Here is an 18,534-nt window from a genome sequence, read left to right as displayed (position 1 = left end):
AAAAATAGGTTTTTCTAGAAAAAATAACTTCTTTTTTTCTAAGTTTTTTTAAAAGTTATTTTCAAGGTTTATGATTTTTTTCTCCTTAAAAATGACATTTTTATCCTACAAAATGTTTTTGCTTGGAAAAAAAATATATGAATTAATTCTTTTAATATTACCAAAAAATAGTAAATTTTTTTTTTTCTTTAATCAAAAATGACCTTTTTTCCCTTTTGAAACATGTTTTTCTTGAAAAAAAAAAAAAGACTTCATTCTTCTAAGATTAAAAATATTTTTGCGAAAAAAGGACGAAAAAACAACTTTTTTTTTTTAATATGACTGTACTTTTAAGACTACACCCAAAAAAAAAGACTTTTATCTTATAAGGAGTTGCAACTGCATTAGTAAATATAATTTTTCTCTCCAAAAACATTTTTTCTTAAATTATGACTTCATTCTGCCTTTTTCTTGTAAATGTTGACTTTATATCTTGAAAAAAATCAAATGTTTCTCTTGCCAGACTAGATTTTCTTCTAAAAATAACTTTTGACTCATGACTATTTGTTTTATTTCATTTTAGCCTTTGTGGCATGTGTTTGACAACCTGTGAATGCGTTTTCATAAGGACTACTATCATTTATGGGGCTAAAATAGATGAAATCATGTGTATAAAAATACCTGTGTACAAGATCACACAGCCTCAGAGAGTGGCACGCTCTCTCTTCATCTTCTAACGTGACAAAGAAGGGAGGAGGAGGAGGAGGAGGCGTCTCCGCTCTGGGTGAAGGCTAAGTCTCTCTGTGGGTTTTTCCCATGCGTGTCATCCTAGAGAAGAGAAGAGAAATGAGTGGTCAGGTTGCTTGAAGGCCCAAAGTGTCAGCGCTGCAGAGGGATTAGACATTGCCTTCATTGTTCTCCAGGCCACAATGCTCTTTGTCTGCATCAACCTCTGCTCGCCTACAAAAGTCCAACACACCTGCAAACTATGGATTAGAACCTCTTTCTTTTCTCTTTGCTGACACTTTGCCTGTGGCGCTGTTGGAACACATCAAAAGTCCCTGACTCTGCGGGTCAACAGCCAAACGCAATAGTGATAGTCACGTTGCTCCCCCTGCCAGGTATTCATGATAACGGCCACCATGACAACATAAAAGCTCTACATAGTTGCTCACACACCAGCATGTGCATGTTCAATATACTGTACTGTTATATATGTCATGCAATTGCTCCTCCTGCCAGTTATTTACGGTAACTTCCGCCTTTTACAATAGAAATAAGCAAAAAGACTCAAAATAGCGCTACGCTCACTCATACAAGAGCGCATGCACGGAAGACGAGTTGTATAATTGCTCCTCCTGCCAGGTATTAATGATAACTGCCACCTCCTACAATAGAAATAAGCAAAAAGACCCGAAATAGCGATGTGCTCGCTCACACAAGAGCACATGCGTGTGCGCTAAAGACAAGTTGTATAATTCATTTTCTCGCTCCTCCTGCCAGTTATTAATGATAACTGCCACCTTCTGCAATAGAAACAAATAGAAAGACTCAAAAATAATCCACGTAGCTCAAGGTGCGCTTGCTCACACAAAAGCCTGCACAATTCAGATGCACCTTACAACTAAAGTGATCACTCCTCCTGCCAGTTATTAATGATGACCACCACTTTGCATCATAAAAATAAATACAAAGGAAGCACTAAGCTCACAATATGCTTTCTCACACATGATCACATGAGACCTTCGGGCAAGCCAATCAGATAAAGGTATCAAATAGAGGACATGCCCAAATAAATGTCAGAGAATAAATCAGTCCAAGCATCAGTCTTTTTTTGGACAGCCTGCCTCACCTTCGACCTCAGAGAGAAAGTATTCTGTCAAACATCTTTGATGACTTCGTCCAAGCAACTAAATCCCAACATCCCCCCCCCCTCTCTCTTTCTGCTGCTTTTAAGAGGCTTGAACTTTTCTTGACCACATCGGAAATCAAAGCGATTTCACGCTCTTAGTGTAGAACGTGATGTCCTAAAACTAATCGAAGATGTGGGAGCGTAGAGTCGGCACAGGTGCCACTAAGTAGACACTTTGATGGGGAAGAAATAGTCACCCTATTTGGTCTTTTATCGACGTTATCGCCCATTCTAACGTTACATTATTAAACCTGGTGCAGCTTGGCTGTCTCTCAAACAGATGCGTGCACACACACACACACACACACACACACACACACACAAATCCAACAATCATACACATTTAATTCAAACAAAATTCTAATTACCATTCATTAAAACCTAATTCGAGTATATGGTGCTCTCCGTTATGCTAATAACGTAATGTATTAAATCATTTGATATTATTAATTAAAAATGTAATACATTTTACATAAATATTTTAAATAATCTAAAAATCAATTATATTGTTTTTTTTTATGTGAGTAGTTTAACAAGGTAAAAGTTAAGACTGGCAATAAAATAAAATTAAAAAATCAACTAAAAAATCCTAAAAAATATTTTTAAAAATTAATCACAAAGTGAATATCATAAACCATAAATCGAATCTTTATTATATTAAAAAGTTTTATTTTAGATATAAAATGTGCAACAATAATGCTTCCATTTATTGTGGATATGCACTAAATCATCATTAATTCTGAATGAAAGATTTGAATCCTTATCAATAATTAATTATTTGTATAATTTCCTTGCTCTGCAAAGTGCACACAGTAAAAATAAGCCGTTTAAAGAATGAAAACACCTACCGCATTAATGTCTGTATTAGCACTTGCACAAAATAACTGCACAGCCTCAAAAAGAATATTCGCATGCATGCAAATTAATACATAATTATTTTAATGATTTTCTTTTTAGAAAACAATCTAATTATTTATTAGGATTATTTTTTACAGTGATTAAAGTGGATTAGCCACATACGTATGAATGAATAATCAATTTGTTTATTGTCTTATTGTGACAAGTGCAGACAATAAAAAATAATCAAATTATAATTCCTTTGTTATGATATAATCATGCTAATAATATGATATATATATATATATATATTTATCTATAATTTGGGAAGGTAAAAGTTGAGCCACAAAAAACAGAACAATCATCAAAATCATCTAAAAACATTAACATGAATATCAGAATAGTACATCAGTATCTTAGTCATTAAATTCAATTAGTAATTTGCTTTGTTTTATTTGTAGAAATAATATACAATGTTGCATGCATTATGAATACATATTAAATTATGGTTAATTATGAATTGTGTACTGAGTTGTGTACATTGAATATGAAATATATCTCTATAAAGTTGTTAAGCTATATATTTGCTTATAATATCAGCCAATCATGAGCTGGGATGCCTTCCATCATGAGGGCTTTATGATGCATCCCATTTCTAACAGGATCGTGATGATGGTCTCTTCGGGCTGACCTCAGGGTCACCGCCATACGCCTGCGACGCGACTGACAGCTCCTCCGGCCCAGTTAACGCCGTGTGATGGATCACCTGTGCGTGCGAGTGTGTGTCCATTTGTGTGCGTGTGTGTGTGAGTTCATAGATTTATGTGTGTTACCCTAGAGAGGCTCTGTGGAAGGATGATGGATCAGATGGCGTGTTAATTACTCAGCCTTCAAAAAGGAAGGAGGAGGGGAGGGTTTGGTGGTCAGAGGAGGACGGCCGGGGGCGGGGAAAGGCGTGGGGATAATCAGTGGCGTTTCTAGCTATGGGCCATATGGGGCGCTGCGAGGGCGGGGGGGAGAAATCCCATTTATTTGTGTTCAGCGCTCATCAAGTCAGGATGTGTGGCAGATAGGCGCCTTCGATAGGCGGGATACTTGCGCCCATGTCTGTGCTCGCGCCCACAGACGTCATCAAATGTCCACCATGTGAGCAAGCCAGAGTATGGGCGGCTCACTTCACTTCCCCACGTGTCGGTCCGCCCAGGGCGCCATTCAAGTCAGAACCACCACTGGGGATAACGGACATGTGGACGGCACTTAAGCCCCGCCCCGTCACAATTCCTTATAAATCATGCATGTTAGTTTCATCACATTGCAAATTCAAGCTAATGCTTCAGTGCAATCAATATATTATACTTCAAAATGATTTAGCATATTGGCTCGAAATAAAGATGTATCAGACACCGTCTTTCTTACATCCTGTATCAGTCCCACATCGTCAGGTAATTCAACTAGCCGGGGGCCATGTGGAAAAGGCATAGAGCTTTAAATGCCCTCGCTGGACATAACGCGATAGAACACACGGGAGGCCCCCTTCACTTGGATGCCAGCTGTGCTCGGACACAGCAGCCAGCTTTGTCACCTTGTAAACCAAACAGGGGGAAAAGATAAGATGCATGGAGTCAGTGAATGCTGCCGATGTATTTTTGTTGCACTCCAGAGATGGAGACACTTCATAAAAAAGTATGAGAAGTAGCTCAAACGAGCATCAGGTGTCTGAAGCCACAAACTTATATTTTATACATCTCGCCTGTGAAAGTGGAGCTGCTGGTTGTTAGTTTTCCCATCAATATTCCTCCTATGAGTCATTAGTGTGTACAGCAGTGATTCAATCTGATAAAGTGAATTAAATACATGTCTTTATGAAAACACCCACCACATTCATGTCTGTATTGGCACTTACAGGAATTAACTGCGCAGCCTCAAGAAGAATAAAGGCCGCAACTCCCTACACGCCTCCGAAAAGAAGGGGGCGCATTCTCTGCAAATGCGCAAAGGATGTTGCGAGGTGTGCATAGAGCCTTCGTCAGCCTGAGGCGAAAGAGAAAAAAGTCCCTCATTTATTGCGGTTAACTGGCTCCACCAGACCTGACCACGGTAAGTGAATTTCTGTGAAATAGGATTCAATGTGAATATATAGAATATATTCGTAGATAGAGAATAGAAAACGTTTATTACTTTCCAAATACAATTTTGAACATTATTAGAGCCCTGTCGACATGAAATAACACCCCTATAATCGCCTTTACATGCCTATTCTTCTTTGTTTACAACACATTGCAGCATGCTAGCGAGCAAACTAGTTAGCCTCCAATTTATTTAAACTTAAGAGTTTCAAACCGAGTGGGGGAAGAAAGACAAAATAAGAAGCCAAAAAATGTACCACTTCCACACAGTATAGGAGGAGAACTTCTTTTCACGCTATCATGTCAGATATACCATGGCTGACTGCATGCAGTGTGACGGTAATCTAATGTAATGTCGTGTCTTATCTCTGTTTTGTGTCATTGCTGGCGCCTAGTGGCCAGAATACTACATATAAATTGTGTTTCAATATTTTTTGACTAATAACGGGGCATAGTCAACTACAAAACAGCGACCATTTATGAATTAATTTATGAAAAACTGCAATAGAGTGAGGATATTCCAACTGCAATGTAGCGAGGGGCGACTTTACTACAGTTATGCACACGATGGCATTTTTCTTTTCTTTTCAACTTGGGGTGCTGCCCAACACAGCCAATATATAGTATATATTGTAATCATTATTAATAATATTTTGACGAGTGTATTATTTAGTAGGCTGCTTTACATCTAAAATATGAAGATCAATTAAATATAATGTGGAAATAAATAAATACATCTGCTGGATGTGCTAGGGCACAACAACACTTGCCCCTAATGCAAGCATTTGTCGTAGTCCAGACTGACAGTGGAAGAGAGATTTTAATGAATGAAAAGTGTGTGCCTACAGTGTGTGTAGTTGAAGTCCTTTCAAGTGTGTGTGTGCGATCAGAGAACAAACAAGCAGCTCTGTCACGCATGGCCTTGAGAAACCTCCGTGGATTTAAGGCATCACAAGGCCTTGTCTGGGAGCTGCCTGTTTGTCTCTTTCCACACGGCCGCCAAGGCAAACAGCAGGGTCCTCCTGCACCTCTCCCATGGGTCAGCTCCTTCTCAACCCCCAGGAAGCTTTGATGTGATGGACACAAGAAGAAGAAGAAGGGCGTCCGAGAAGGATTTGGGTACTTAAAACACCCCCTCCACCACGTGTGTGTTTCTTTGTGATGCTGGTGGCAGACAAGGAAGGAAGAAGGGGGAGCTTGGGGGTCAGGTGGGGTGAAAGGTCTTGTGTCCATTCCTCTTATCTTCCTGTTTGTTGGCCACAGAAGTACTATTTTGTGATTCTTTTTTATTGAATCTCATTTATTATTTTCACTAGCAGGGTCCCAGCTGTATCCTATTGGTCAACGGTCGCCAAAGTGCGGCCCAGGGGCCATATGTGGCCCACAGCATGGTGCGTTATAACCCATGGTACATATAAATAAATAAAATCAATAAAAAAAGAGAAGCAAAAATGCATATTAATAAAGTGCAAACTCGGTTTTCGACAAAAAATATTGACACAAATGTCTGGGTTTTCATATACTTCTGACTTATCGCCTAAAAAACTAGTCAATTGCTCAAACTAAGAAAAAAATTGGATCCTTTCGTCGTCTTTATTATGCGTGTGTGTGTTTTATTTGTTCATAGAACGTACACAGAACGATGAACAAGTCTGTATGTGTCTCCTTTCAAGTATTGCGCTGTGCGCTGATGAGGCGTTCAAGCACAATGCGTATTAGACGAATCTGTTTATTATTTTAAGACGGCTGCAAATGTGTCAGCATTTTCGGAGCAAAACAAATACAAAATACATTGACTCTCACATTTTTAAATCAATAGTTTTGTCATCAAATTTTGTAAATAAGGGTGTTCATTTTACTTGAGAAATAATAGACAAAGAAATTGATATTGCTCTGATGTCACGTCACTTGACGCGATCACTTGTGTGTTTGTTGTTTTTTCAGTTAAGAATTCAAAAGGAACTCGCAAAAAGGTCCAACAACGGCATTGAAGATTTACGCTCATCTTCTCCCTGGAAAACAACAAACCTGAGTAATTCCAATAAAAAGGTATAAAGTCTGGAATGCCAGCCATGCTCTGTGTGTTTCTAGCTCCTTTAGAGCTTTGCAGTATGAAAAAGGTGAGATAGGATCAGCCTAAATCACCTTTTGACCCCTTCCCCCATTCCCTCTTGGCACCACTGGCACTTCATAGCCGCCCCAGTAAAGTTACGACTGTCTGGGATTGCGTGCTTTTATAATTTCCTCCTTGCTCAGTGTGGAATTATGCATTTGAGTCGGGATTCACGCTGGAAGGCAAGAAAAAGGGCAAAAAATGGGATGTAGTGCCTCCAGAATAAGACACAGAAGTGGTATGGTGACATGATGAAAATAAGAATGAAAAGGGATGTTGGGAGCTGATAAGAAGAAAGGGAGGCGTATTTTCCACAGTTTTACTATTGTGTTTATTTCCTGCGAAGTGGCTTAATGGGGAGACTGCTCCTTGATCGTGGTCCAACTATGCTCTTCCAGCAAGTAAGTCTGCATGGTAAAAGCAGGCGATTCATGTCCTTTCATTTCTTCATCAGTCCTTTTTCTACCCTCTGATGCTCTCCTGGGGAATTCCCTTACATCTCTACTAGCATTAACCACTGATTTTAAGTCAAATTCTCCAACATGGATGACAAACGTGACCCGTGGCTTGTGCCGCCTGGATGGAGCGGACAGTTCAAAGGTGGGCATGGACCATAGAGATTCATCATGGTCATGAAAGGACGGCATGTAATCTCACTATGCAGCGTGACACAGCATGTCATTAGTAACTGCATTAGTAACTGTGGTAGTGGAGGGAACAGGAGAAAGAGGTCAAATTTGGATGTTGCTGATAGATACATAGATAGATACAGGTTGATTGTTGCACCTTAATGATGATTTCCATCACCTGAAATAACACTACCGGGGCACATATTGTGAGAAAATCACTAATATTTCACTAATATTTCAGTACACCTGGAAAAACATTGTAAAGTAATACTTAAACCTATCTAAAATTAACATTTAATATTACCCTGCATTTGTATAGCACTATATATATAGCACTACATTTATATAACACTTTGATACTAAATGCTCTAATAAGTAATATTTTTATTATATATAATTAATACAATAAGAGACAGTCCAGCACAAATTATTACATTTGACCTTACCTAACTTATTTAAATGTAAATGTATTTTTTGCAGAAAATCCTATATTCTAAATTGAATAGATCATAATCTCAATAATAATAATACATTTTAAAATAAAGAGAGTTCATAATGATTAGGTTTGCCCATGGTTAATTGATCAAATGTTGCCCATCGTCAAGGCAAACTATGACAACTAAGATCAATCAATATTATATTAAAGTGCATGCCGTCTCTGTCTTTTCTTCCAAGAATACTTACGGTCATTTTCCCAGATGTCGCAGCACTCCAGTCCTGTCTTGCTCCAGGTGGTCGTCAAGCAGCCACCTGTGTTGTCTTTGTGCCGCTGTCATCTGTCTCCGGGCGGGCCTTTTGTGGGGGTCACCGACGTGAGGACAAGCCTGATGATGGAGACTGAACTGCTCAAAAAAGGGAGAAAAAAATGGGATATATCAGTTTGGGCTCACAAACAAACTGGAGAAAATTCCGTCTGTAAATGCATTTAATTGTATTTACTTATTTATGTATGCTACATGTAGTTGATCATAGAGAAACATCAAAAATGATCGCTTTCCTTTTTATTGTTTATTTCTGTGGAAACTAGTCATTTATGATCAACAAGACAAAAATGAACAAAAGTCTAAAAATGCGGGTGCACAGGAAATATGTGGACATTTCAGAGTATGCAACACGGGGTACAAAAGAAAGGCCTTAAATTTCAAAAAGAAAGTACTTCTAAATTGTAAAAACAGTCAGTCATAGTTCCTCGTGCCAGTCATTATTGATAACTTGAAAGACTAGAAATAATCCATAAAGTAAAGCCATGGTACATTTGCTCATGTATGAGCACAATACAGACATGTAATTAATGATAAGCCCCTTTTGCACAATAAAAATAAAAGAACCACTGCAATATGCTATGGAAAAGAAGTACCTCAAATAAAAAAAAAAAAGTTAAAAATAAAATCAGGGAATTTAGTATAAATTGTAAAGAATACCTAAAAAAATAAAAAAAATAAAAAATAAAGAATAAAAATGCCTAAAATCATAAGTGAGCGATCTGCTTAGCCCAATTTTATTTACCCCTTCATCCAGAAGGGGGAGTGTTGATGAATGACGCCTTGGCGCCCTGGGGCTCTCCTGTTTAAGGAGCGGCGAGGCGATTTATGAGCGGGCCTTCGCAGGCTTCACGGTGATTAATCGACGCCATCCTCTGTGGCCACAGGCGGGGCAGCGGGGGCAGCCGGCCCTCCGCTTGTTTGGATAGGGAGATAACATCAAAGGGGCCTGCTGCTTGCGTTAAGAAAATACTGCATTTTGGGTCAGCGCAAATGAATCCAAGAGGGGTTTGAAACTGTTTTTTAATGGCACTCCCCATCAATGTATTATCACTCGCTGGATTTTTCGTGTTGAAGGTCATGCATGGAGCCGAATCCTTCATGCTGATTGATTAGCTGCTCGGCCACATTTATGAATGGGTGCTAGGAATGGTGTAATAATACGGCCATCCGTCAGGGTTCACACAAATTTGTACCTAATGAGGAGTTTAGGGTGTTAGCCTCAGAGATATTTACCTGCCCTTGTGTTCCTCCCCTCACCTGTGCAATTGATCACTTACTTCATGCTGCAGGGCGCACACTTCAGCTCTTTTCATGTCTTTCCCAAATGACCTTCTTCCCTGTGGGAGCCAAATCCATCACTGTGCTTGAGGATTTATCCAACACGTTTGTCATCTTCACTGCTTTAAATCATAAAAACTACTATTTGCTCGGATTTTTTTTTGCCTTTGATTGAGCTGGACTTTTTTTTCCCGGTTCATGATAGTACCGCTGGAATCCGCACAAACCAAGCCACATTGAAGACGCACCAGTCATAATCAGACAAGCTAGCAACAATGTAGGAGAACGAGGGGTGAGATTCTTGTATTTGTTTCTCAGATGTGTTTGTCAGAAAGGAGACACGTTTTATTCAAAGGGAGACTGGGGGCGGCAGCAGAACAACAAAAAAAAGCGGAGCAAAGCAGTGGTTTGTCACCCATTGACGCAATTGGGACTCCGGCTGACCTGTTACACGTCATAACAGCAGTCGAGCTAGAATCTGCATAAAACAAGTCACATTGAACACGTCATTTAGAACGAGACACAGACAATGAACGAGGACAACACTCCTTGATTTACTTTCGCAAAAAACGGCTGGCTTTATCCAAGAGGAGATTGAGGGCAGTATGATGCAGCAAATTGGAGACGATGGAGTGTTATCTTACAGTGTATACAACTAACAAAGTAAACTAATGTTGGCATGTGGGTTTATTTTTTGTGATTTCTAGTTGTGTAGCCATAAAATTACACAGTAATGATGAATCTGCTTAATCAATGAACGACCAGCAGTGGTATCCGTTTGGGGGACACAATTCAGCACAAGAAATACTTCCTGATAATGCCCACTTTTGCCAGTTGAAAAGTTTAGCCTGTAGAGCCATGGCTACCCGAGTAATGTGTTGCTACGCACAATGTACAGTGGATCCCCGTATATATTTGCATAACTTTTTTTGTGGGGAAAACATGTCATTTTGTGCTCATGATTTCCACAATAAACACATGTATTAGCAGAAACCCCATCTTATTTGATTATTATTAAAGCTTGAGTTGCACAAAACGTAGTCAGAGGCAATCGTCAGCATGATTGTAATAGCATGTAAGCGTTTAGATACTTGCATAGTTACATTGTGTGTTCCACATGACATTTGGTTTGATGACCTCCTGTTGGTTTGTGTTGTATGAGTGAGGGTGCGAAAGCCATAAGCCACAGACATAACCCAGGCTTAACTAGTGTCTAAAATAAACATTTTTAACGGCGTCTCAATTACTTGCATTTTGTCATCATTTCACCATCTTTGCACTCTTTTAAACATAAAATCTAACACAGCCCTGTCCACATAGACTTGCTGCAAACTTGCTATTGATTCAAACATGAGGGCACAGAACAATGAAGAAGGTCAGCCCACGGTCTCCTGCTCATCGCATTTGCACATCAAAATACTTTCCAGTGGTGAGAACGCAGACCTTCAACTGCTTTCCCTTGTTACCTAAAAGCATGACAATTTAGCTAAACTCAGCCTCTGCTGAAAGGCGCACTGTTACCTGCCCGCTGGGGTAGAACCTGCGCTGGTGGCTCATGCCCTTTCCCAGGCTTCCAGCGCGGGACCTCGACCGCAAGCGGACAGAGGGAACACCTGTTCCCTCTGTGAGGTTGGCCACCATCTGAAATCTCGGTGCCGTCCCCTCCCTCCCTGGCCTCTATTGAGAACGGGCACCATGATGAGGTGGGGGAAAGCCGAGACGGGAGCAGGAAAGGGGATGCTTATAGTGAGATGAATCTGGTGCAATTTGCCAAAACGCAGGGCCTCCTTTCACAGGTCAATTAGACACACTTGCAATACCAATGTCACTGTCTCTAGAGTCTTACACTTTTATAGGTATAATGCACTCCCTGTGCTGTAGTAATGGACAACCTTTAGTGCAGTGTACAATTGTAATTCTTAATTGTACAGTAGAAACAATGAGTCCGGGCATGGGCACGCAATGTATAAGTGTCCAAAAATGTCATACAGGTATAATGCAATCGCTCCTCTTGTCAGTTATTTACAATAACCACCAGATTGCATAGTAGAAATAACCTGAGAGACTAGAACTAAGTCCACATAGGCAAAGCCTACAGTAAACTTGCTCTCACATGCGCACAATGTAATACAGTATAATCATCATATGATTATTGCAGTGTGACCGCTCCTCCCACCAGTTATTCATGATAACCGGCACCTTGCATACTATGTATAAACAAACAGAAAAACTCTAAATAATTCACAAAGTCAAAGCCCATGTCATACACGGGCACAATGGGATCGAGCAATCCTCTGATTATATTGGGATAACCGCCACCTTGCATAATAGAAATAAACAGAATGACTTGAAATAAGCCACAAAGTCAAGAAAGTTGCAGCAAACCCGTGTTGTATGATAAAGTGATGGCATACATGAACAAGTAAAAGCTCAGTAGTTATTAATAATAACCGCCACCTTGCATACTATAAACAGAAATTGACTCGAAATAGTCCACAAAGTCAAAGCCCATGAGACACTCAGTCGTACACAAGGCACAGTGGGATAAGTGATGTTATGATAACCACCTTGCATAATAGAAATAAACAGAACGACTTGAAATAAGACACAAACTCAGGAAAGTTGCAGCAAACCAGTGTTGTATGATAAAGAGATGGCATACATAAAAAGTTGCAGACAAACAAAAATAATACACTAAACTACAACAATAACTAACAATAAATAAACCCCACAGCTATGAAGTCCTGCTGTAACAGTAGGGTGTTTTTTAAAGCCAAAACAGCTCACGCCCCATTGAAAACAATAACTTCATAAACATGCGGTAAAAGCCGTGTCATGTTTACACTTCCAGATCCTCGGCCGACTACGGCTGAGCATCTTCTGTAAGGAAAACATCAGGAAATGAGCGGGACCTCTCGAGGGAAAACACGGTGCAGTGAGAGTTTGTCCAAGAACGCTCCACATGAGCCCCTCAATGAGCCTGAAGCCCCCTCCAGTCCCTCCCTCACCAGAACATTCATCATTCTTATGTCCGTAGGGTGACTCGCCTCCCCCGGTTCACCTTCGATGTTTTGATGGTGAAAAACTATTTGCAAAAGCAGACGCTAGCGGAGCCCTGTCGACACATACTGATGTATGCGGTTGTTTTAATCTTTCCAACTTCTTTACAGCACTCCCCTCACGTCCGTTTTTGTAATATCTTCCAATTGCCCCCTTGTTGAAATGGTATCGCCCGACAAGATGCGGCTTAAACTGTCATGCGCTTCAGTCCGCGTCCGTGGAAGATTGCAAGCGAGCTCGGTCACAAAGGGGCCGTTCCAGAGGCCTGGGTCAATGTCTTCTGCCGTCTTCAGGAGCCATGGGGGGAAAATAACTAGCGGCTCCGGGTCGAGGGAGTCGGCGATCCGAGAGGAACCCAGATGCGTAGACTCCTCGCGGGTCTTCAAAGATTCCTCCCATGACGTTCCCTACCAAACCGATGCGCAGTAAAAATGCTTTATATGTTGGTCAGATCTGCTCTTGTGTAAATCACACTCCAGCAGGGTTTGCTTTAAAGCAACGGGGTGCCATTTCTTAGAGGGGATTTTTGGGGGAAAGAGAGCCGTTGCTTCACATGTTGCATTGTCTTTAGTGACATTTGAACTTTTTCTTGAGCTATGACAAGAATGACAATTATTTTGGAAATTCTTTGACAGATCCTCATACTGAGTCAGAATGGGGTCTTCAGTCCCAGATTCTACAACTAGATCCCAGCTATTCCTGCACTCAATATCTATCCAGCCCAACCAGTCCTACACAAACAGGCAATGAAGTTGATGTTATCAATGTCTGTTCCTGTATCGCACTCTCCTCTTCCTTCCTATCCATCCCCAGAGTCCCCCAGCAAGACTCTTAATGCAGCCGTCCCTATCGTCTATCACGATGTTCTCTCTTTCCTCTTTGTCTGTCCCCTCTTAACCCATGTACTGTTTGGTAGCTTTACAAATAAAGTACAATACAACTACAACAGGTGGTTCACCAGTTCAACGTCAACGTCGTCCCCACCATTGTCGGTGCTGTTCACACAGATATGTCCGTCATGAGCTCCAGATTTGTGTGCAACATTGGGACGCTACAGGATGGGAAAATTACAGTGAAATACGAGGGAGAAAGGGTTTACAGTTTGTTTGTTGTTTGAGTGACTGTATTTTCGGCAGTATAAGTTGCACTTTTTTATGCCTTTATGCTTTTTGCTACGGAATGCTTTCTAAGACGCTTCTGCCTTGGAGACTTTGTGTCTGTAAGTAATGTGCAATTATAATTATATGATTTCTGCGTAGATTGAGGAAATTAGGAATTTTAGACAGCAGTGTTGTTTAATTAAGACACTAATTATGTTGAGCTTGGAGACTGTAGCTGCTGTGTCAGCCGTTTACGAACTAAATACACACATTTGATTATCAGCCTGCGTCCAGTTGCCGTGTCACATATTAAATGTGTCATCTTCCAGAACATTTGTTAAACAGGTAAGGGTAATCAGGGTGTAGCGTACCAAACTGAACTTTCTGGCTTGGTGCAAATGTGGGTATAATGATGACATTTGTTTCCTAAATGTGGGGGAAAAGGAGGCCTGTATTGTGAAAATTTGTTTTTTTAAACACATCCTTTCACAATTGTATGTTTTTTTTGTAACAATATGGCTTCAAGATGCAACCGTTTCCTCAGCGCCGTCTCTGAGAAGCACATGTGAAAAGTCCATCTGTGCAGTGGGGTGACAGCTTAATGCATCTTCCTAATTTATCCCCTCCCATCCATCCTCTAACTCAGCACTGAAGAACAAAATGTCTTTGGTCAAAGCAATAGAGGATGGCATGTTATTGGGACAGTCCGTTAAAGCTGTCCTCACCTTTCCGCCTGACCTGAGCTGGCTGGAGACGCTCTTCTAGGCTAGGCCGGAGAACCATGAGTGTGATTTACGAGGTAAAGATGTCGAGAGAGGGGAAATGTACGAGCCCCCCGCTGAGAATTATTGATCCAGGAGAATCGGTGGCAATCGGGAAAGGGAGTAGACGGCTTTGCTGTGCTCAGAGGCCATTAGCCTGCACTACTTGCAGGAGAGACAGAGCAATGAAGGAGGAGTGGAGCAGAAGAGGGCCTCTAATAGGATAAACTCCCCCATTAACTCTGGGGAGCTGCCTCTCCGAGATGCTATCCATGCTAGCGCACAAACTGTCCGCCATTCTCGGCGGACAATCAGTCACATCTGATGGAGTGGATGCGGCATGAAGTCATCAAATTAGCATCCCCAGCGTGGTTAATTACACAGAGACCATGGAGTGGCAGCCGTGCCTCATTTTTTTGTAGTTTTTACAGTGTTTACAGTATAAACATCTGTGCACGAGCACTTAAGGAAAACGGCAACACTCGCCCCAAAGTAAACATCATCTCCGTGGCGAGTGTATTATTTGAAAGGTAGCTGACAGTGCTCATAAAACGTCAAGCGATGCTATTCCAGACGCCTGTGATGTAATCAGCGTCTGATTTAGTGTGTTTACTCTTCGCTCGTGTACAAGTGAAGCTGTGATTGCAGAGTGGATGAGTAATAACAAGAAAGCGAGAGTGACAATCCAAAATTACTCACCAGTATGATTTTTTTTTTTTTTTTTACAAGCAGAGAGTGAACAAGCCTCTTGTAAGCCTATTGTTTGTCGGACATGTACGCGGACACCTTGAGTGGATAACCATATGGCGTCACAGCAGACCAGACATGCCTCATAGCTTCATATCGAAAGCTCCCTTGACCTGGGAATTGTGTGGGAGGCGTAGAGGCAAGTCGAAGGGGAGGGAAACGGGGACTTGTGAGAGTTTGGAAAAGGTACAAATCAAGGACTTGAACTATTCCAGCTAGGTTTCTCCTACACAAAATAAACCTGGGTCTGTGTTTCTAACAGACAGGAGATCTACTATGTACAGTACAGTACTCATCAAAATTCGAAGACCAGCTGAAAAACACAAGAATTTAAAGTTTGCACTGACAAACAATTTTGAGTCAGCAATTTATTGCAAACAAGCATTAAAGTGAAATACGCTGATCAAACTAAGCTAAAAAATTTCAAAAAAAGACTCAGTAATGGGTAGCTGCACCATTTTCGTTTGGTAGTGTTTCCAGGAGGCTAGTGGGAGTGTTGCTCCAGGTGGTGAAGATGGCTTCACGGAGGCCATTCACTGTCTGGAACTGATGTCCATTTTTGTAAAATTCCCTTGCCATCCATCCCCAAATGTTCTCAGTTGGATTTAGATCAGGGAACCACGTAGCATGGTCTAAAAGAGTGAGGTTATTCCTCTGGAAGAAGTTTTTATAAACTGCAGCGTTGTCTTGTTGAAAAAGTACCACACAGACGAGGACCTTCAGTCATGAGGGTTGCCCCATGCAACATCTCCACATAGCCAGCTGCCATTTGACGCCCCTGCACAACCTGAAGCTCCATTGTTCTGTTGAAAGAAAAAGCACTCCAGATCCTGATGGCGGCCCCTCCACTGTGCCGTGTGGAAAACATCTGAAGTGGGATCTCCTTGTGATGCCAGTCATGTTGGAAGCCATCAGGACCGTCAAGGTTACATTTTTTCTCACCAGAGAATAAAACTTTCTTCCACCTTTCAATGTCTCATGTTTGGTGCTATTGCGCAAATTCCAAACTCTTTTCTCGCAGATGCCATCTGATGGTTATTGGACTGCACTCGGTATCCAGGAACAACCTTAATTTGGGCAGAGGATGGTCCCGTGTCTTGACGGACAGCCAATCGAATCCTCCGGCTCAGGGCCGGTGACATTTTTGAGGTCTACTACTTGACTTTTTTGTTCATTAACCCTCAGGATCTTTCAAATGACTTAGTTTCAAATGACTTACCGAGTGCAACCTCAGCAGCAATGACGCGCTGCGAGACGCCCTGCTTCTGCAGCTCAACAATGTAACCGTGCTCACAGAGAGAAAGCTTTTTTGCCTTTGCTATCAAGAGACCATGACAGTGTGAATACCTGACAGAAAATGGTATCGAATCCACATTTTTGCCAAAATTTACACTTTTGATCAGCTGATGAACAGCCTATTTCACAATAAATCAATAAATTGCTTACTCATTTTTTTGTCTCACTCCCATTTCTTCTTTTTGTATTTTGAAGCTCTACTTCTACTTCTACTACTTCTACTTCAACTCTACTACAACAGTGCAAAATGTAAATTCTGCTCATTTTGGAAAAAACACTCTCTAGTTCTCACCTGCTTTGAGTAAGTACAGTCATATTTCCGGTACAATGGTCATCATATTTCTCCACTTTATTTAACATGTGGCAAAGAGTGATTGAGTCAGGAGAGAAACAGAGCAATGTAAAGAATTTTTAAAAAAAGATATTGCAACAACGCTATTGGTTTTGTCTTTTGGGCCACACAAATAAATGAGAGTCAGATGTTCATTCCCCTTTTGACCAAACCACATCAGCTGTCGCTCATCTTGTTTCCTCTTTCCCTCTCCAATTATTTCTCCAAAAAAGGGACAAACCAAAACCAACTATCAGCCAGCATGCAGACTCCTAAAAATTCCACAAGCTCGGGGGCCAAAAAGCGGCAACTGGCATCTGTTTTTATAACTGGGAATCCCCTTTTGCTAGTTGTGACACCAGACTGCAGCTAGCACGCTAGTTTGAGGGAGGAAAGTGTGATTATGGTTTAAAACATGCCAGCAGTTCTCCCTCATCGTGAAACAAAGCCACTAGCTTGTCAAACAACGCTTGTTGTTAGACCCGGTCCAAACCAAATGAGTGGGTTTGGGAATTAGCATATCGTAACGGGTAACAAATATAACTACTCCTCTGCGGTTCCAGCACACATGGGAGACTTTGGTGCTCTTGCAGTGGTCAAACATTTACATTCTTGAATATGCATCACTGAGGCAACGTTCCCCAATCTGAGGATGAGAGATAAGGGATTTGTCCAACATTTTCTCACAAAAGTGTACTCGGGGTAAAATAACATTGACAACTTCAAGACGGAACGTGTTGTCTTGCATTATTCTGATTCACTCCAGAGATGTATGAAAATATACCATTTGCTGTGTGGCGCATATTCAGCCCTTGCTAATGGTGCCCAATCAGTTCCACCAGGGCTCTTCTAATGGGGTATGCAGCCTCTACCGTGATTACAGTGAATTGTGGGTATTTCCTGCCTCTAAGCCTTGCATATGGATCGAGTGAGGCGGTGGCTGAGGGACTACCGTTTCTCTCCACTACATCTTCATTTCTTTCTCTCACTCTGTTTTTTTTAAAGAAAAAGCAAAACACTTTTGTTTTTTCTGGCTCTGCTGTCAAAATAGCAAGACGGGCTTTGGCTCTGTGTCCGCCCGCATGTAGCCAGAAAAAAATCCCAGGAGACAAGTGTGTCTGAATGCACTTGAATCCTCATGATCACCATCCATCTGTTGCATTAGCCACACCTAGTGATGACCTATGGCTATGTACAGTATGACAAAGTAAGTCTTGTCTTCACTAATAACATCCATCCATCCATCTATCTTCTATGCCGCTTATCCTCACCAGGGTCGCGGGTATGCTGGAGCCTATTCCAGCTGACTTTGTGCGAGACGCGGGGTCAATAACAGAGAAATCTTCCAAAATTAATGAGATTATTGCCATGACCAACATATGAGATTATCACCTTGACCAATGTAAACCTTCCAAAATGAGTCTTTCCAAATCAATTGGACTTTTACCTTGACAATGCCCAAAGCTGCACTCCTTTGCTAGTAACTGCTGATAGAGGTCATGTGCATTGGAATGCCCTTTAACTTTCATTGATCATTTGGTTGCCTGCTACCTTTTTTTGTGCTGTATGGCTAACAAAAGCGATTGTGTTTTGTGCGAGCT

The 18,534-nt window shown here is 41.1% G+C and overlaps 1 protein-coding gene across 1 annotated transcript in view; it reads right to left on the bottom strand.

Annotated features, from left to right (window-relative positions):
* Positions 1-18,534, bottom strand: part of kcnb2b (potassium voltage-gated channel subfamily B member 2b) — a 154,145-nt gene that overhangs the window by 126,916 nt on the left and 8,695 nt on the right. The window contains exons 4-5 of the mRNA XM_054764964.1: positions 8,281-8,438; positions 661-807 (exon numbers count right to left, since the gene is read on the bottom strand). The gene's annotated coding sequence lies outside the window, so the exon portion shown is untranslated. The remainder of the gene's footprint in view (positions 1-660; positions 808-8,280; positions 8,439-18,534) is intronic.

This window comes from Dunckerocampus dactyliophorus, chromosome 21, assembly GCF_027744805.1.
Source record: "Dunckerocampus dactyliophorus isolate RoL2022-P2 chromosome 21, RoL_Ddac_1.1, whole genome shotgun sequence".
Classification (NCBI taxonomy): Eukaryota; Metazoa; Chordata; class Actinopteri; order Syngnathiformes; family Syngnathidae; genus Dunckerocampus; species Dunckerocampus dactyliophorus.
This window is presented reverse-complemented; position numbering and strand designations above follow the sequence as displayed.